At 36.8% G+C, this 21,660-nt stretch overlaps 1 long non-coding RNA gene across 1 annotated transcript in view; it reads right to left on the bottom strand.

Annotated features, from left to right (window-relative positions):
• LOC308509501 overlaps positions 1–21,660 on the bottom strand; it is a 431,724-nt gene that overhangs the window by 10,188 nt on the left and 399,876 nt on the right. Inside the window, exon 5 of the long non-coding RNA XR_013995201.1 lies at positions 20,430–20,560. This is a non-coding gene — a long non-coding RNA (uncharacterized lncRNA). The remainder of the gene's footprint in view (positions 1–20,429; positions 20,561–21,660) is intronic.

Raw genomic sequence — 21,660 nt, 5'->3', positions numbered from 1 at the left:
AGTGAACAATTACAAGGGATCGGTCAGTGTAAATTCAGTTAGGTCAATTGTATCATCTAGCTGGCCATTATTAAAGTTAGGACTCTATCCTCCCACAGAGACCAGACCCTGTCTTTCCTGATGACTGCATTTCAAAGGAATGGCTTTCAGGTCCCAGAGAAAGATATTCCTGAGTTGTAGGAGATACATATACTTCTCAAATTCACAGAGGAAGGAGTCACAATTGTAAGCCTTTTTTTAGTAAATGCTCTAAGAAAGAGAGGTCAGGGCCCTATGGTCAGGTGTTGGCTAGAACAAACAGTAAATTCTTTGAGAGCCCTGAGTTTTTTTCAGACAGGAACTCAGAGAAAGGCTGAGTCTTCCCAGCAGCTTGGCCTTGGGCTGCTGGATACCATGATAAAGTGTGGTCAATTCTCTTAATGCATGAGTTTGAATGGAGTGGTCCTGCCAAGAGTTTTTGCAATTCTCCACATTACCCCTCAGAGATGATCAGTTCCTAGAAAGTGCTGCTCTTCATTTGTCTCTGGTTTCACAAACTGGAGAAAGGTGAAAATTGTATCAGCAATGTCTTTCACTCTAAGAAGCACATTTCAGTGGGAACAGAGATTCCTGCTCACCTTTGGGAATCATACCTGGATCATGAAACAAATTATTTCATGTTGTTTTATAAAAAGTGTTTACCTAAAGCCCAGTAAATGTTCCACCTAGACCTTGAAGGGTCAGAAAACATTAGTAAACCACCAGCAGAAAGAAGGAAATTCCATGCAGAGGACCTATATATAGCCAAAGTCATAAAAGATATGCTTTCATTTGATCTGTAGCTGCCAGGATGATAAATCTTATGTTTTAGCTGATTTCTTTTCCAGAAGCCATTATTATCATCTTTACCTATGATCAACCTAATTTTCCTTTAGCATATATGTGCTATCAGGTTAGTGTCAGCACCCAATTCTGAAATGTTAGAATGCAGCTTTTGTCATCTCAGCATCACAGACTACCTTGGCCATACGCAGCCTATTCTTTTAACCAGTCACATCTAAAGAGAGTTCAGGGGAAAGGTTCAATATATTGAGACTCTTTTAAATATCCAATGCAATGCAGGAGACTAAATTTTTCCTTTCTTGAAAATTTAGCAGATGGGTTTAAACCAAATCTCAAGCAGAATATTAATATAAAGCTGAGAAAATATGAAACAGCTCTGGCAGAAGTTGAAGCAGATGTCCAGAGCCCACTTACCCCAATATGAAGCACCCTCTGCCTCTGGAAGTCCGTTTTGCAATGCTGTAAATTCACGGGATTCTGTAGAGAACTTGGAGAACTACTGTATCAGATGAGAGATACTGAGCGTGGTTGTGCACAGGGGCCCACAGGCTGAAGACCAGAAAGAGCATAAGCCTTTCTGTCCGGTAGCCTTCTGAAATTTCTACCTTTCAGATGAATATTGGGGCCTCATTTAAATAGAACTAAAGGCTGTTATTTAACATATTTGGGGATTCAGGAACTTTATGAACAGATCCTTCAATAGATCTTACATTTTAAACACAATACTATTTCCGAAGGATATAAAAATTAATTTAAAAACAATCCCCCAAATGGTAACACAATGAAGATATAGCCAATTATTACAAAAAAAATAGGCAGGTTCTACTTCAGTGATCCCAAGGATCTGATTTTTAAATTACTTGCTAGAGACTGAAACTTGCTTTCCACTTGGGCAGAAGCAGAGCAAAGAAGTGCAGCCATAAAAGGAATAAAGATGGTGACAGAGGAGGCTGCTGAGCTCCCTTCCCCCCACAGACACCCTGAAAGTACAGCTATACGCAGTGCAATTCTGTCTGAGTGAGATCTACAAACAAGTGAATGACTCCTCCATGGTGACGAATGAGACAATACAGACATCTCAACAGGGAGGAAAGTCTAGACACACTCTCTCCAAAATCTCAGTTCCCTGCAATTGGGAGAGACCCCCAACTCCCAATGTCTCCCTGAGGATCAAAGGGTGAGACCCACATTTAGTGTCCCAGCTTTTCAGACTCCCACTGGAAGGATGGGCCCCCCAAAGACCTAGCTCTGAAAGCCAGCAAGACTTGTGTCCCTGAGACCCACAAGAGTGTCAAAAACAAAGAAGTGATATTTACGGGGTGCCATGCATCTTGCCAGGGCTCAGTGCGTAGGGAGCAGGCAAAATCACCAGATTCTCAGTCTTCTCCCAGAAGAGGTTTATCTGCAAGCTTTAAAAGCAGCTTCCTGAGGGCCAGGCTGCTATGTAGCAGACACTAGGGTTCCTCCCCAGAGGCCAGGGAGGCTGGAGAACCCTCCTCCCACTTTCCCCTTCCAGCCACGGGAAGTCACCAGTACCTTCCTCGAAGGAGCTTGTACACACATGTGGTGCCTCAACTTTTGCAACACCCACCAAGAGCCTAGTCTCTGGATTACCTGGTTATAATAGCCAATGGGGTTTGGATTCCCGAGTCCCACAGGACTGTAGGAAAGAAAGAAACATTTTTTAAGGAGCACAGGAGCACCCCATCCCAGCAGCTGTACACCCAAGCCCAGCACAGAGGAAGCATGTGAAAACACCCATCTCAGCTTCCCCCTGGAAGGGGCTCAACCACACAGTTTCCCAGCTGCTGCCCTAGTAGGGTCCAGCTTCTAATCAGCCTGTATCTAGGTGCTGACAGTGATTCTTCCCCCTGGGACACTGACACCTTCAACTACTGGGAGCCACTCAACAAAGACAGAGGCGTGCACAATCACAAAAGTTTGAGAGACAACTAGGGACTGGGCCAAGCTGATCAGCAAGGTTCATCTCCTGCACGAGAGCACTCCATCGAGACTGGACAACGTGGCTGTTTTGTCTAATATACAGAAAGCAATATAGAGAGAGTCAAGGAAGATGAAGAAACAAAGGAATATGTTCCAAACAAAAGAACAAGATAAATCTCCAGAAACAGATCTTAATGAAACAGAGATAAGTGATTTACCAGATAAAGAGTTCAAACTAGCCATCCCAAGTATTCTCAACAAGGTCGTGAACAGAGTGAGACTTCCAACAGAGATGGGAAATATCAAGCATTCACAGTAGTTTTCCCTTGTTGAATTAGAATGGCATCATTCATTACTTTTTTAAAGGAGTCAAATCTTTTTAAACATATTTGCAAATGTTTAAGTAAAGTATATTGTCATTTTATTTTCATACAGTTTGCAGCTATATATTCTTATATCTGAAATAAAGCTACCACATGTCACACTTACATAGCAAATATTGCTCAGAATGTTTAAAAATTCTGGTAAGCTCACTGAAGTTCAAATAAAGAGGCCTAGGAGTCTTATCCAAGCAGCTGTGGTCCCTATTTGAAGTTTAGCCTAGATTATTAAAACCTCAAACCACAAAACTCCCCTAGGAAATCTTGCATAAGCATTGTTCTCATTGAAAAGGGCTGGGATCAGAAAGGAAGCAAGAGGTTCATGCTTTAGTTGGCTTTAGAACATCAAAAACCAAATGGTCAAGTCTCCTTTAGATGTGTGTTCAGAACCCCTTTTAAAGGCAATGGAAATTACGTGTGTGGATTTGGGGAGAACATACCCCCAAGTAAGCAAATTAAGAAATGCCCAAACAACCAAATCTCTTTGCTGAAAAAAAAAAAAAATCACGTTTACAATACTTACTTTAAAAAGTAATTTTATGCAACATGTCAAGTCAATCTATCCATCAGTGATAGAATTTCTATGACCAGTTTGAAGGAAAGACTTAAAAATACTTGAACCGTATTTCTTTCTGGTTTTGACCAGAAAAATACAGTTGCTAAACTATTTTTGAAAAAGCAGTTATTTGTGTTTCTCTCAAGCAAGTATCTCATAATTCAAAAATTGGTTATTTTTCTACCAGGGCCTGATGGAAACATTTTCATATTTGCTAATGACAGAGCATGTAAAAGAGATTTTTCTTTGTGGAAAGAGCTTCTCAAATAGCCATCCTTTAAACATAGATTTTTATCATTGTGAGAGAGGAGGTAATGTTCTTAAATACCTCCAAGAATGTGGCTGATAGACAATGTTAATTTGGCAAAGGAGAGGTGAGTAAGGAAGGACCGGATAGAGGAGCTATTATTTTTGAGGATGTGGGTAAGGAGTTCTGCCGAAAATACTCCTTACTATGTCCAAACCACAAAGGTTTACTAAACAGAAATTTAAATCAAAAGGCAAACAGGATATTCATCTGGGACACATTTTTGGATGCATACTTTTAATACCACATGAAAGCTGTACCATCCAGATGTAAAAGCAATACAATTTAAACAAAAAAAAACAAACAATGAAATAAGAAGTGACATTGGATGATAGCCTCTAAAACGGGGCACTTCCTCTGTGAAGTTACAGGATCACAGAAGGAGCCATTTGCTCTGAGGAAGAGGTGGGGCAGCTCCTAGAGGCCTGGGCTTTCTCACAAGGGAAGAAGTAAAATAGCAATCTGGTTTTAGGAAACACTGCGCTTGGCAGCCTCGGCTTTCTGGATTTCTTAAATTATCTATTTTAGACTGAAGTGGAAACTTATGAAAGCCAGCCCTTGAATATCGGATCAGCTTCAGGAAGGAAAACAGAGAAAAAGTTGTTGGTACATATTGTACCCGGAATGTTATGAAGCATGAAGTGAATAACAATTTCTGTGAGCTACCAAAGGCTAGCCATCCAATCACAAATACAAAATTATCAATAATGTCGTTAAAACTGGGAACACTTAAGAATTTGGAAACAAGAAAGCCTTTGCTAAGACTTAGGAAAATAGGGTATGTTACGGTAACATAAAACTATTGTATTTTTCACACAGTTGGAGGGGAAATTTTTAGAGTATCATTTAATTATTTTTCAGATTCTTAATTTTAATATCTTAAATTACAAATGAAAGTTAGCTAGGCAGCTATGAAAGTCATGATTTGAGTTTCATGTGTTTTAAAATAGCAAATTTTAAGCATTTATATTCTCCACATTTCTTAAAATAAATAGCCCAAAAACTATTAAGAATATCTGGCTGTGCTGTCCTCTCCTGGTTGTGATAAACCCCGGCAGATGCTATCTAGATTAAGTTTCTGTCATTTGCTGAGTTTTTCAATTGAATATAAGAAATACGTAAAAGCCGTGTGGATTTTTTCCCTCCACATTAGTTTTTGAGGTTAGAAATTAAAACTTCCAAAATTTTGGTTGTTTACACATTTTTCTTCAAGCTTTATCTGCTATATTCTAAAACTTAAGGTGAAAAACACTTCAACTAAAAGAGTTAGAAGTTATTTTTGATAGTGATAAACTCACATATATCCTATGAAGGAAGGAAAAGTTTGGAAAAGGACTAGCTTATGAGACATAATTATTTCAGAGAAGTATTTAGTGATAAACAACCTTAGAACTATTCGAATTTTGCATTATTTTCACTAAAAATATTTCTAATTTTGTATAACTTTTAAGTATTTTTTACATAGTTTTGCTTTCCTAAATAGAACAGAGATTGAACTGCTATAGCTTGCAAAATATTAATAGATACAAAATACTTTAAAACAGAAAGGAGTAGATAAACATTGATTTAAACCCAAGAAAAGCATGTGGTTGGGTTTTTCTTTCTTTTATTTCATTGAAATGGTTATATGGTATTTCTGTTTATTCTCAATTGGTTTATCATGTATTTTCCTCCTAACTGCTTAATTGTCATGTTTTGAAACCTGAGTTATTTAATGAAGATATCATTAGATTTTATTTTCCTTTAATGGTTTGAAATTTTGCTTTTTGTTAACACATTTATTGGTTCTCGACATCTTGAAGGTTGTATAACAAGTTTTGTTAGAGTTAATGCGTTGAGGAGTAACCTGTGATATAGTAGTGTTAAAGTGACATATAACAAATTACCACAAATTCAGCAGCTTAAATCAGCACGTATTTATTATCTCATAGTTGCCACATGGGGGGAGTTCAGGTACACCCTAACTGGGTCCTCTCACAAACATGAGCAAATCAAGGCATAGGCTCTGCTGTCTTCTTCCTGAAGCTGGGGGCCTAGCCTCAGCTCACAGGACTGTTGGCAGAAATCAGTTCTTTGTGGTTGTAGGACTCAGGTTCCTGTTTTCTTGCTGTCTGAGGGCTGCTCTCAGCTCCTAGAAGCCACCACAGTTCCCTGTCAGGCGACCCTCTCCTAACATGGCATCTCATTTCTCTGAAGCTAGTAAGGGAGACTCTCTCACTCTAGTCTGTTAAAGGAAGTTTTATATACAGTACACTCATGGGAGTGACATCCCATCCCCTTCTCCATGTTATGTTGGCTAAAGGCAAATCACAGGTCCTGCCCACACTCACAGGGCGGGGATTCCGTATGGCTCAACAACAGAGAATGGAGATCGTGGGGGCAATTTTTGAATTCTGCCTCCCACGTGTAGAAATTTCTATTGTTTTACTAATTTAGAAGCTATTCCAGGCATTGAAAACATTACTGTAAATCTGGTGTTTACTCTTTTTCACATGAAATTTATTAGTATCCTTAATTTTAATTTGATACTAGTCAGCGTAACTAACTACAAGCACATTTAGAGAGTAAAAGGTACAGGTATAATTTTGCTCCCTATAAAACAGGACACCATATTGAGACTATTTGCTTCAACGGAATAAGAGGTGCAAATTTCCAGGTATAAAACAAGTCATGAGATGTAATGTGCACGATAGGGAATACAGTCCATAATATTGTGATAACGTGGTACAGTGTCAGGTGGTTGCTGAACTTATCATGCTGATCGCTCCTTTAGGTACAGAAATGTTGAATAACTATGGTGTATTGAAACTAATATAATATTGTATGGTAGCTACATTTTAATAAAAATCTTTTTAAAAAACCCCAAAAATATTCACTTTAAATATTACCGCTTAGTAAGAACGTTTTTAATACAAAAGTGATATATTTTAGTGTCCCTCCCCTACACTGTTTTGAAATTCACTTCTTTTGAACATCTTTGTTATAGAAAATGAGATTGTTTACTTTTCCTTTTTCATTCACTTAATCAACAAGCGTGTACTGAATCTCTTCTATATTTTAGGTTTTTTGTTAAGTTTTCAGATTTTAATTAAAGAATAATAAAGTTAACATCTTTGTCGATCACTAACAATACATTAGACATGTCACTTACCCTCTCAAGCCTCAGTTTACTCAATTTTCATATAAATTTCTATAATTTTGATGCCATTCAATTTGCAAAATGCTCTGCAATAAAAGACATGCTAGATGTCTTTTGAAAGTTCAGGCTAGTGAGGGAGAGTATCATAGAGATAACACTGTTATCGTTAAGAGGAGCACACAGGAAGACATGCAGAGTGTAAAATCTGAGATGAGTTTTGATGGATGAGTGGGAGTAAGCCTACTGTGTCAGATGAATTTAGTAGCGAATGCAAACAGGTGAATGAGTGAACATGTGTATTAGGGGGAGGACAAATAAATCAGTTAGATGGAATGTAGCGTGTAGACAGAGTTGTATGATAACAAAGTGTCTAGATAAGCACAGGCCGGATCAAATAAGTACTGGCTGAAAAGGCCAGACTGTATCCTGAGTCATGGGGAGCAACTGAAAGATGTTAAATGAGAAAGAAAACAACTATCCTGATGCTTTTTTAAAGTTTATTTCGGAGGAAGTAGAAAATTTAAAATGGAAATCCCACACAGATGGATTTAGGAGGCTGTCACAGTAGGTAAGGCAAAAGGGTAAGAATGGCTGGTAGAGACGGTAATGATGGGATGGATGTGAACTCTTAAGGAGGTAGTGTATTTAGTCCTTCGTGGCTAACTGGAGATGGAACATGAAGATGAAAGAAGGAATAGATGACTTGTGGGCTTTTTCATGGAGTAAGTTGATGGTGGGTTCATTATGTGATAACCGGAATGGAGGAGGAGGAGAAGTTTGAGGAGGAAAGGGAGGAGGAGTTTAATTGGGGGATATGAAATTTGAACTTGAGACATCTTTGAAACATACTAAAGGAGATTTCCAGCACACAATACGATAAATAATTATAGATCCTAGGATAAATGTATTTGCTAAAGTATATATTAGAGATTCGTCAATGTTTCTATATCTAGAATATCTATAAGTTCATCCAGACAAAACGAAATAAGATTGAGATTTTAAAGTGGCATTTAAGGTGTGTCAGAGAAAATAGAGCCCATGAAGCATCGTGAGAAACACTTGTCAGAGTTCTAGGATAAAAATCAGGCCAAAAAAAAAAAAAAAAATCACAGAAACCAAATGGCTAAAAAGAATCAAGACGGAAGTAAGGAATCACATACAAAATGCTATGTAGAGAGAAAAAAAACAAAGACCAAAAAGAGACTATTGATAATGCTTTGGGTGACTTTGACAAGAGGCAGTTTTGGAGAGCAATAGGAAAGGAAGCTGCATTTCAGTGGATTAAAAAGTGGAAGGTAGGGGATAAAGTGGGATAAACAAAAGTAAGCCATGTTTTCAACAAATCTAGTAATGGCAAGGACAGGAAATAGAGCAGTATTTATAAACAGAAATGAGGTGGAAGATTTTCTCAAGATAGGAAGATATGTACATAGCCAGTGATTTACTCAGGCTGTATGTATAAATAGGTCTATCTATCTATCTATCTATCTATCTATCTATCTATCTATCTATCTATCATTTACCTATCTAGAGAGATAAAAATATATAGATGTTTGTAATATGTAAATATATATCTTTATGTCATACTTTATTCATGATATATTCTGACTTTTCTTTATCCTTGGTAAATAGAAAATATCTATAAACTAGGGTGATAAACCAAATACTTAATACATTAGTGCATTAGTGGAAACTACAGGGTTCAAGGGGGGGGGGGGAATGTGTTTTTTTTTTTCTCCCAGCCAAGCCTGGCTTTCAAACTCTGGTCTTGTAGTCAACTCAAATATTTTATTCAATGTCAAAAGCTGAACAGTGATTGCCTCTGACTCAGTGCAGTCCGGCTTCCACAATTCCTGTCCTCCCCAAGGCAAATAGATGACTCTGGCAGAATTGAGGGAAAGTCCTACTCAGAAAATGCAAAGGAGGGAAGAATATTCATTTGTTTTAAAAATATTACTGTCGTTCTACATGACAGAGATTTGGCACATTTATATACCAAGACTAAAAGGCGAGTTGATAGGAGGAAGCTGAAGTCAGACCGGAGCGAGCCAATGGGTCGGTTAAATTGCCCAAGGCAGAGGGCGTAGTATCAAAACACTATTAAAGGAATTTGTCTTAAAAGGAGAGTAGAGCCCTTCCATTGAAACAGAAGAGAAGGGCTAGGGGTTCGTAATCATCAATCTGCCTCTCCCCTGTCAAAAATTTCTGTCTGTAATATGCAATAGTTATTTTAAATGACTGCTGTCACTGTGAGAAAACTTCCCATCCTCCTGTGATCCTTCCTTCAAACAAATTTAAGTCATTTTATTAGAAAAATAATAACCCCATCCATTTACAACACCAGCACAAATGTCTCATTGTTTTTGCTCAGATGAGAACATTAGCCAGACCACGTCACAAAGTGGCCTGTTCTCCACATCAGCTGGTTTGGGTTTTAAGCAGGACAGATGCCTTGTCTTGTATTTTCTTTTACTGTTTCCTTTTATTATGTTTCCTTTAATGAATTTCTTTTACTCAACTGAGGATATAAAATATGGCAACCAGGTTTTAGATGATCACTCATTCAATAGGAAATACATATTCGTGTTTCAAACAGCGCATCTGTCTGCTTTCAGGAATGTTAAATAATAACAATAGCACAACAACCGAGCAGCTTAGGGTAGGAAATGAAAACCACCATGAGCTCTGAAACACTTGGAAGGACACTTTAGGTGGAATGTAATTAAGTAGTTGGAATGTGTGGTTTAGGCCACCAGGGTTAAAAACATGCCTCCTGCACAAAGTGCCTTCAATTTCTCGAAGATCAGAAACGCTGGCACATATAATGAGATGATCAGAGCATCCTTCCTCCAGGCTTCTCCCCAATAAATATTGATTCTGTGAGCCTTGCAGGGCTCTGTTTTCTCAGTTAAAGCCAGAATTGAGAGGAGAACATGTCTTCTTGGGAAAAGAAAGGAGTCCTGTTTGTTCCCTATGAGGGGACATATGCTCCACTTATCCCAGCTGCCATTTTTCTACCTCATCTGCTCCATGGAGAAAAACAAACCCACCGTATTGTACATGTCTTTAGTGGAAAGTCATAGAAGTGGGAATGAAAACACTGAAGGGAATCTTGTTGGAGAACCATTTTTCTAATGCAACGGCATTGCCTGCTGCTTCTACCTAGGGCCACAGCTCCAAAAGCGTGTAGTATGCAAAGGATCTGGCAGTGTAAGCATACAAAAAAATAAAAAATGAAATAAAACTCATCTGTTACTTTGCCTCTACCATGGAAAAAGGTTAAAGTGAAATACCCAGGGAAAAAATTAATATTGATATTGTGAGCTAAATAATGGCACCCAAAGATAGCCTGGTCTTAATTTCTGGAAACTGTGAATGTTAGTTTACGTGGCTAATGAGACTTTGCACGTGTGATTAAATGAAGGGTCTTGAAATGGGAAGATTGCCTAAACTATCCAGAAAAATATCCATGTAGTACCCTTATAAAAGGGAGGTAGAGGGTAATATGAAGGAAGAGAAGAGGGCTATATGAAGGAAGCCAAGGTCGGCAGAGTCAGACGAAGAATCTACGGCACTGACTTTGAGAACGGAGAAGAGGCCACGATCCAAGGAACACAGAGTGTCCTGTGGAAGCTGGCGAAAGCAAGCAAATGGCTTTTCTCCCAGAGCTTCCAAGGGATCCTGGCTCTGTTGACACCTTGATTTCAGCCCAGTGAAATCCATTTAGGACTTCTGACCTCCAAAACTATAAAAGAATCAAGTTGTACTTATTCTGCTCAGGTTTAAGCCTCTCAGGTTGTAGCAATTTGTTATATACCGCAAGCACAGGAAATTGATATACTATACATGGTTAAGATCTATAAGAAGAGTAGAATAAGCATCTGAAAGCTCCATAAATCATTTAACCAAAGTCTGTATCCTGAGAAAATGCTGTCTGTGTTTGTGCCACAGAATGCGTCAGAAAAGAGTAAGAAAATTTATGACTGTTATTCAGTATAAAGTATTGTTACCTTCAGGATATCTTAATCTAGAAAATGATAATAACATGTCAAAACCTTTTTCTGCCAGGTGACCCTAAGGAAACAAAAAGAAAAATTATAACGTAAAGATGAAAATAAAAAATAATGTAAACAATGGTCCTGTAAGTCCACTGAACCACACACTTTACCTAATAAAACATATGAGAATGTGTGTACGAAATTAAAATAATACAGCAAAATTGATCTTTCAATATCTTGTTAATAAATGAAAATGTGTCTTGCGAAACAATTAGTTTAATTAACATTGAGATAATTAAAAATACCACATAAACTCATTTTAAAAATAAGGCCAATAGATTTAAACTCAGCTTCAATTAATGTAATCAGTAGAAAAACAATCTATTTTCTGTTACGAATTTTTTTAGCATTGTCCAGACAGATAATCCAAGTTTTTGCTGTTTGTTTTGCTTTTTCATTTTACTTATTTGTTTTCCAAATTTCTTCATTTGTCAGTCAATTGTATAGGGATCAAGTAAAGCCTTCCAAATTAATCAATTTGATACATTTAATTTTATAGCTGATAAATTTCAAATATATATATATATATGCATTTACAATATTTCCCTAGTCATATTCCCAAATATGATTTTCAAGCACTCTACTAAATTCATTCCAATGTGAAAGAAGTTAATTCCATATCAACTAAAGCAGTAGTACTTACTGACTAAAAGTGTCTTTGTTTTAATAAACACTTATTGAACATTTCTCTCCATTTACATTATCTTATTTCAGACCTCAAAAAATTCCCACTTCTGTTACGATAAACGTCTCCCAACTGATCACTTCTCACTGCCTTTTCTTCAATCACCAGTTTTCTATTTTATTATCAGAGTAATCTTTCTAATCACAGTCATTCCCATGATCAGAAAACTTCTATTGTTCTATATTGCTCTTAAAATAAAACCCACACTTCTTAGTGTGTTTTGTAAAGACCTCCAGGAATAATATCTGTCATTCTCTCCAGCCTCATCTTTTGCCATTCTCCAGTTTAACTCAAAATGAAACATCCTAAGGTCCTCCAAATTCACAGTTACTTCTAGCCTTTGCACAGATTCTCTTTCCCTGAAAATACTTCTCCAAAATAAAATGCCTAGAGGATAGTTATATATGTACCTCCAAAGTCTCCAGGAGACAAATCTAAGCTGGAATCATCCAGAAGAGAGTAGACTTAAAATCATGGGTAAAGATGAGATTCTCATAGACTGTATTTACAGTAAGAAGGGCTTGTGGGTGAAAATCTAAAGAACACTGACATTGAAAGAATGGAAAAGAAAATAAACCCATGAGGAGGATTTAAAAAGGAGCAGTCAGAAAGGTTAAAGAAAAAAAGGCAAAAATAGTGTGGAATAGGAATTTATGGATAAGAGCATTTCAAATATAAGAATATTGCCGAACAAGGCAATTAAGAACAGAATAATACCTGTTGGCTTAGAAGTTTACACCGTTTTCAGTGGCATGGTGAGATTGGAAAGTTGGAGTAGTAAGGTTGGGAATTTGGGGCTGTGAGTCCTGATTTCCAGATTGGAGTGAAGGAGACATAGCTAGATGAAAAGCTAGAATATTGGTTGATTTAATACATGTTAAATCCACCTTGATAATGTCAGAAATTTGGGATGAAGAGCAAAGTCGTGTCAAATCGTTCAGTGAATGGGAAGGGCTGACCATAGGTCAGTAAATCATAAATCCCAGAAAGATGAGAATAATATAGTGGATGTTTGAGCCTATATGGATGGGAGGTTTTACATACCCATGAAAGAAAATGGCCTGACCTTATAAATTGGAGAAAGAAGGGCATCAATCCTGTTTCCTGACCTGGGGAAGGAGGAGGAGTGAACACTTAAGTGCTATCTGGATCCTCCTCTTAAATTTCACTTGAACATTTCCTTCTGATGTAAAGTATATTTCATCTTAAAATTCAATTTGAAGAAAATGCTTTCAAATTTTGACTAATACGTCATAGAAGTTATCAATTCTCCTTCACATTCTCAAGGTGACACGAGAATGTGTGCATGCAGGTGAAGACTTCGTTGCTTGAAAGTTCTTTCTCTGCCATACAAACAAATGCACCATATTTTGTTCTGTGGCATTAATGAGTATTTTCCACCATACGAACTGAGTATTTATGAAAAAGTATCTCTAAACCCTAAAGAAAGACTATGGCAGAGTCCTTAGAAGCCAGACTTTGGAACCTATCTGGGTTTGAATACCAAGTTATCTCAGACAAGCGATTCAATTCATCAAAGCCTTCGCTTTTCTCATCAGTAAAATGGGGTTAATAAATCCTATCGTTGTGAAGATTAAATAAATCAGTGTTTTAAAACTGCGTAGTACAATGTGTAGCACATAAATATAGCTGTTATCTTATAGATTTGTTGACCTCACATGTTTATTTCTGCCTCATTTCTGATTTATTCAGAACTAGAAAGGATGCGAATCAATAAAAGGCAGTTTCATCTTGGACACGCATTCAGGAGGATATTGCCTAGAGAACGAAAGTTTTAAAACAAAACTCTTTCAAAGGGTGGAACCAGTTCACATGCTGTCATCCTTGCCCGCAACCATATGCACTGGTGCCTTCCTTGCCAGAAAATAAAATTAGCTCTTGCACAGACAGCCATTGGCTTTGATGCAAATTCTTGTTGACATGTTTACTTCTAAGGACACTTCTAAGAACACTATGTTGATTGGTCAATACAGGTCTAGGTTATTTCTTGTCACAGATTTCCAGAAGTCATTGCCGTGCCACGCTATCCTTAAACAGTCTTTCATCTGCTCATAAACATGCCTTTTCATCTCTGTTTCTCTGACTTGGATGCCCTTTCTATTTTCTCTACTGAGTAAACTCCCACATAATCCTCAAGACCCAGATTAAAAGTTGCCCTAAACCAAATGCTCCCTCCCATCCTGCGTTCATCATTCCTGCTGCAGAATCACCTTCTATGACTCTAATAGGCATGCGTGACAGAGTCATGGGAATGGAATGAACTATATGAGAAGAATGTCCTTTGCTTTGTTTTCTTAAGCATTGTTCGCACAGGTTTATAATTAATTCTTCCTATATTATTAATATTTATTTTTGTCATCATAACAAATGATGAATTATCCAAAGTGAGTAATTATATCTTTTCATTTTCATGCATCTCTGCAATACCACCTCTCTACATCTGTTTGTCCCCTACATAAAATAGATGATCAGGGATTTTTCATTATCAAATCTCATTTCTGACTGTGGCATCAAGCTTAATCACCTGGCAAAAACTGGTAATTGGTGATCTTTAGAAGCATAACGATCAGAAGTGACAAAATCAACAAAAAGAGAGGTAGATCAAGAAGGCTACTTTGTGTTTCTGCTGGAAATAAACGGATTACACAGTGAAGCAGATCTCTTAAAATACGTGTTTAAAAAAAATAACTTACACCCCTTTCTAAAGGCATAAATTAGTTTGGAAGCGTAAAATGTTTGTTTAAGAATAATTTGTTCTCCCCAACCATCTGTCCCGGTGATGTTGCTGTGTATAGTAAAAGGTCACCTAGTGTGGCATACTCAGATTCAACAGGCGGAGGGGGCTTAAGTTACCTCACTTGCCAAACTGCATTTTCTGTAAGTCCAAGGCTTTGCTTACCATTTCAAGAAAATTTTCTTCATGTTATTGTTGTTAGTCTATTTGGAAAGTTAAACACTGGGTACCAACTGCGTAGATCTCTTTTGTGTCCAAAGTTGTTAAAACAAATAAAGAAATGCACACAATCCAAAAATTCTCTTAGGAAATTTTCCCCGGGGGTCAGACAGTAAACAGAAACTCGGTAGGCATGAATTGTAGGACAAAGAACATGGGTGGGCTTCCACGTGCTACTGGACATGATGTTAAATGGCGGTTCAGTATGGAAGTAGATACCGTGGAGGGAGAGAAGGAAAATGGACCAGAAAGAGAAAACTTCTCCATGCCCCTGCCCCATCCTCCCCAATGAAATTGGCAACGTTTTGGCAGTGATTTCAGAGATGTCAACAAAATGAAAGGAAGAGTAACACTAAGGGACAACAAGAAGACATGTAGGAAGGAATACATTGCAAGAGCCTAGAGGGAAACACTCCCTTCTCCGTGCTACCCTTGCAACAGCACTGCGACTCCCCTATCCAGCCATCATTAACGTTACAGACTGTAAAAAAAAGTCATCAAAAATTTACTGACATGGGAAAAAAAGGAATGGAGCTAGTCACAAACCAAAGCTGTTGTACACTTATTTAATATACTTAACACATCTCAGCAAAGAATGGGTGAATGTGACAATTCCTTCAACCAAACACCCAGGAGAAAATCAGGCTACTATATATTTTCATGGATGTTGTAAAATAGTGTAGTCACCATTTTGGAGATTCCTCAAAAAATTTAAAGTAGAACTACCATATGATTCAGCAACCCCAATTCTGTTTATATCCAAAAGAATTTAAATCAGGATCTTGAAGAGATATCTGCACTCATATTCATTTCATTTTCAAGTTACAATGCTGTAAATTGCTGTATAGATTAGCTAATTCAGAGATAATGTTGAAATCAAGAGTCCTATAGGATATCCATCTCCATGGGAAATAAATGGATTTCAAAGGGAGATTAAATAGACATAGCAAAGATTTGCTTTTCGTCTGATTCATGAAAAATTTATTAGAAATTGTCATTTCCAAAATTATTCTGAAAATGACATTTTAAAAAAATAATTGAATTGGACAATTCAATCAGAATTCAAGATTCAAAATTTAGGAAACTGCTGACCACTCTATCATCTTAAACATAGTATTAGCAGTGCTCTATCTCTATTTTTATTGGGGTAACAATAAATATTAAGACAAAGTATTCTGTATATATGTACAATGTTGTTCCTTCTTACTTTAAGTCTGGAAAATAATACATCTGGTTAACATCATGACTGCTCTGGAATTCTCATTGAAAACTTTTTTAACAGAGTATTCCAAGAATATCCTTTGTTTCCTCTTACTTAGTAGTTTCAAATCCACTGTAAACAATGGGAGCTTAGCCTTTCCCTCCCCTCCTTAATACCCTTTCTGATAAATCAGAAAGCAGAAACATTTTAAATGATCTGTTTATATATTAGATATTTAGTTTATCAATTATTTCTTCCTCTAGTCATTCTTCCAGAAACAAGCTGGACATAGACACAGACACAACAGGACTCTTTTTGTCAGCAGTTTCACTGTAAGTTTGCATATGTGCTTAATTGTACAGGATGTACCCAGTGTTGTTGCTATTTCAGTCATGGTTTCTTTACTGGAAAATGAGATCTGTTTTTTGTGAGGCCTGACCATTCGTATTTGATTGCCTAAAGAAACTTGTTTGCTTGAATTCTGTCTAGCGTTTCGGTACTTTTACATTGTCTTAATTGTTCACAGTTTTTGTCAATTATCCCAACAACTTGTCACTCCTTTTAAAAAATGAGAACACAATGCTGTAGACAACATTGTAGCATGGTCTTATTAGAATCAAGATGGTCCACAACGTAATATTCACTCACGTCATTTGCTTTTGCGGAACATGCAAAGTAAATAAAACACTTTTGTTCTAACCCTTCCTGTAAGATACCACAATTGTTAACATCTTCTTTCCCCCTAAAAGTTTAGTGTATCCTTTTTTTCATACCAAATCTAAATCCTACATGTTTTAACCATTACATGGCTGGTATGCATTCATACAGAATCCCTCTTTAGATATTAGCACTACTGATTTTACCATAAAAGACAATTTGAATAAAAGTCCTCTTCAAAATGATTAGGCTGTTAAATGATGTCTAAAAGCTGCACCTAAAAACTCATTAAAACTGAGAACAGTGTAGTTTTATGCTGTTGATATTCGTATCATGTTTTTACGCATAGTCTTTCAGGTATTGATGGTCATGCAAGTAACCTAACATGTTTTGAATAAATGGCTGCATACCAAATGGTAAGATGCTAATTCCTAAGCTTTATAATCAGTCATGGGGTGACTGGTAGCCCGTGTACGGCATTGTACCTCTGTTCCCCTAGCTGCTGTGACACCCACAGCAGCTACTTGAACAGGCACTTGTAGCCCGAGGCCATTAGAAGGGGCCTCGACACTGAAAGGTCAAATACCAGCGGACTGGGTATCCTGTACCTTGTGGGATACAGTTTCTCCAACTGCCAGCCACATTCTGGCATGGGTGGCTTTTCTCAAGGTCCTTGAGAAAAACTTATATTCTGCATTTAAAAGAAATTATATCCTTCCTCTCTATAAATAGCACCACAAAAATTTTAAGTGCCTATAAGTAAATGTTACACTAAAGGAATGAAAACCAAATCCAAAATACCACACCTGATATAGATAGAAGGGAAAATTCAGAGCAGGGCTTTCAGAGTAAAGCACAATAGCAAGGCCTTAGTAAAGCTGGTGCCATCTAGGGAAACACCCAAGGGGAGACCGCAGAATAGTTCCTGTGGGGAACAGTTAATACAGCCCTGAGAGACACGGATAGGCAAAACCAACGAAATAAAGGTTTAGCTTTAATACTCCTCCGTAAGTGATTGAGAAAATAAATTAGGATATTTAACTATTAAGCAAAGAGATCTGACTTTGTACCAAAGTATCTTTCTTCTAAACAACAACAAAAAGACATAAAATAACTGCCTCTTGAAACATTCTTCTTATTTTTTTTCCACTTGTTTCATGGGATATCACCACTGGTTTTTGTTGTAGCAAAGCAACCAAAGTCTACATATTGTTACACCAAAAAAAAAAAAAAAAACGCATGTGTGGGGAATTTAACTAAACATGCATTGTACTTTATTTGTATTATAATATTGTAAATAGTAAATTGTAAATAGGTGTATGCCTGAATTTAATTGTTGTAATATAATTATTTTCTCGAATAACACTCTAATTTCTTTTATACTTTTAAGTATATAATTTTTAAGGACAGTCTTTCTTATTCAGTGATTTTGAAAATGCAACATAGAGCCCTCCAAAAAAAAGAATAGTAACATACAAAGTTTATACAATCTGATCATAGTAGGCAAACTTTGGCCTATTTGAAAGTACAAGGGTAATGCATAAATATAAAACAATCAAGACTATTGATTTGATATCTTAAACTAACAAGACTGAGTTTTTTATCCCAGTTAGCAACTGTACAAAGCAATTTACAAAAGTGACTTTTTTTCCTTTAAACAGCCTTAAAGTTAGGTGGAACTGCTAGGCCTATGTTGTTTAAACTCAGTGTGAGAACAACACGGATACAATCTACGAGCACATGGTGCTGGATCTATAACTGTATTTCTTAAATAAATGTACGAGAATAACATTTAGTCCGTTAAGTATGATTGGTAACAATGAATATACGTTTTGTAATTTAAAGCATCTCCAGTGAGCTAAAGGTGTTTATTATCCCCTATACAGTATTTCCATTTTCCACTTTTAACATTTCCTTTGTTCTAATTTTTTTATGTTGTCTCCTTTGGATCTTAAAATAAATATATTCTGAGATCACAGATAATTACTTAAGTGCATATTTCTGTTTTGACTCACACTCTGGCCAAGAGTGGAAGCAAAGTATGAAGATAAGGTTGACTGACCTTCCTCCAGAAAGAAAAGGGAAGGGAAAATTCAATATAAACATAGCCATTCAAAACACTATGGATTTATGTACTTCTGAAATCCTGGAAAGAGATGAACGCCACGCGGCCTCCCTGGACAGTGTTTGTCTGTGCTTTGTGCAAGGTGTCGATATGAAATACTCTTCTCTAGATGGCAAGACTTGACTGGAAACAGTCTATCTGCCAACGCTCAATTATCCACAGATGATTATTAAATTTGAAAATTAAGCAGGACCCTGCCTTCTCTTTTTTATTCTTGTTTTTTTTCTTTTTCTCTGAAATTATCTTAACAGTCAAAATACCAGCCAATAGCAGGTGAGTGACAGCGAATACTATCTATTGGCTGCTGTAGTCTTGTAAGGTATAGTCTTGCAAATATAGGCCATTTTTGTTATAATCAAGCAGACGTTTTACTTACAATGCTGTGTTTTGTCCTAGTTCAGCAGAAGAATTTGGCATCCAGAGTTTTATGTATATGTTACTTTCCAGAAATTTGGCACAAGTACTATCACAATGAAATGCATTGCATAGAAATTTTAAAGCATGTTTTCCAAAAGAACAGCATGTTTAGAAACAAAATATATGGCTAAGAATTCTTATTAAAATGACTGAAGTGAAATTTAGTTTTATTGCCTGAAGAGCTAGATAGGAAGAAACTAGATTATATATCCATGAATTATTTTTCTATCTAAAAAAACCTCTTCTTACCTCTGTTCAGAAGAGTTCACTAGGGGCCACCCTAAGAGTGTATTTTCATGGGTGGTCCCTCTGATTCCTACCAATCCCAACATATTTTTATTTCCATCCTGAGTCCTATCATCTAAAGGAAAAATCTAGTCTGATCTGACTTTACCAATCACCCAGTTGTTTAATCAAGAGAGCTGTGCAATTTCTCACTTTGAAATTCAAATGTTTGGTACTATAAAGATGCAGTTATAATCTTAGAATAGGTAACGTCACTCCCCAAGGAAAGCCCTTAGCCAATTCCTATTAATGAGAAACAAATGAAAAAAAGATGATTGGGCAATTTTACCAGTTCTCTATGTCTGACTTTCACTAACATAAATCTTTACATGTACTCAATTTTAAAATAATACCCAAAATATTGTTAAAATAGATTTTGGTTCAATACCAATATATATAATATCACAATTGTTTTATTTTCTTTTTCTTATTTAAACTTTTCATACAAACGTACTTTCAAAGAAAGTAATTAAGGACTATTCTCTATTTAATATGTTTTTGTCAAATATTTCCTATGTGTCTAATAAGATGTTAAGCATTGTAGGGATATTAAAAACTAGATTTGGGACAAACAAGTTACATATTATATATAAGTCACCTGAAAATAATGTGTGTGTATATATATATATATATATATATATATATATATATATGTAATCTAGTCAGAATGCACAAGAATTTGAAAAAAGAGAGATCTTATGAGGAGTCAAAAAGAGAACAAGGAATTCCCCTACGAAGGATCATCCTTTCTTCCCCACACAGAACCTGACACTTGGTAGATACTCAGAAAATACTTATTGAATGAGTCAAGGAGTTTGAGGACTGGGTAATTAAATCTACATAATGTCTCCTGTACTGGACCTGGAGTATAATACTTACATGAACCTGATGAGGAGTTTTAAAATCCACAGCTCTGTGGCAACTGTCCAGTTCTGATAAACATGAGAGAATTCTGACCAAAATCAGAGACATCCCTGGGGCACAGCTGATGGGGAATCATGGACAATAATCTGAAAAAGACCACAGAGCATGAGCAGAGGATTATAGCAGTCCAAAACAACGTCTTAGCTGTCTGTGCCCTGCCTTGGAATCCTTAGAGATTTAAGGATGGCCGAGAGATTGATTAGAGAGCAGGAGGAAATGAACATGTCTGCCACTGAGGGATTGAAGTTGTGGAACACTTAAAATATATAATTCTTAACTTTCCTCTTCTTGATGCATTCTTTTCTCGATGCATTCTTTTCTTCTTTTTCTATTGCCTACCCTAATTCCTTCTTTCCCCATATCTCCCCCATCACACTTACACAAGTAAAAGCAGTATTTGAAATTAAACAGTTTGAAAACAGTTTATTCTGACAGCAATGTTTAAGTGAGTGCTACCTAAAAAAGCATGGCCAAGCCTCTTTTGTTCTTGCCTAACTACAGATAAGAAAAACATTCCATACAATAAAAGTAATGTAGACTGCTCAATGTTCTGGAAATGATATTTATCCAAAGGCCAAATGTCCCATCTTCAGAGCAGAGGCGTCATGCGGTTACGGTGTCATCACAGAATGCAGACCATCTGGGAAAGCAGCCACTTGCCACACCCTTCAGGACACCAGTACTCACTACGGCTGCTTGCTCTTTCACAGCTGGTCAGATGAATGTCTCCCAGCAGAACTCTTCAGTTAGTTGGCTCTTTCTAGCCCATTCCCCACAGAGGATACAAAAGGCTAGCACCTGTTTGCTTTGAGCTCTAACTAAAGAAAACATAGTCACTGAGCAGGTCCTCAGAGCATGTGGGGTGAAACAGTGCAGCCAGGAAGCTCAACAGAAGTAGATAGGAAGTTTCCAGTGGCTTAAGTTTTTGGACATTGAAACTATACCAACTGAAAAAGGAAAGGAATAAAAGATGTATTTAACTCACTGCAAGTTTGACAGACACAAAAACCTGACTCTTGTTGGAAGACAGTGGAAGACTAATTCTCTTAGGTCAGTTTGGGTTATTTTAATTCTTTCTTCAAACAATTTTCTGTAAACCAGTGGCTTTTTCTATTAACATGAAATTGAATTCATGATTCATGGCTGGATCTTTCATTTACCTTTACTGTCAACAAATTTCCAGAAA

This window comes from Rhinolophus hipposideros (assembly GCF_964194185.1).
Source record: "Rhinolophus hipposideros genome assembly, chromosome: 16".
Taxonomy (NCBI): domain Eukaryota; kingdom Metazoa; phylum Chordata; class Mammalia; order Chiroptera; family Rhinolophidae; genus Rhinolophus; species Rhinolophus hipposideros.
Note: the sequence above shows the minus strand (reverse complement) of the source record. Positions and strands in the feature narration are given on the sequence as shown.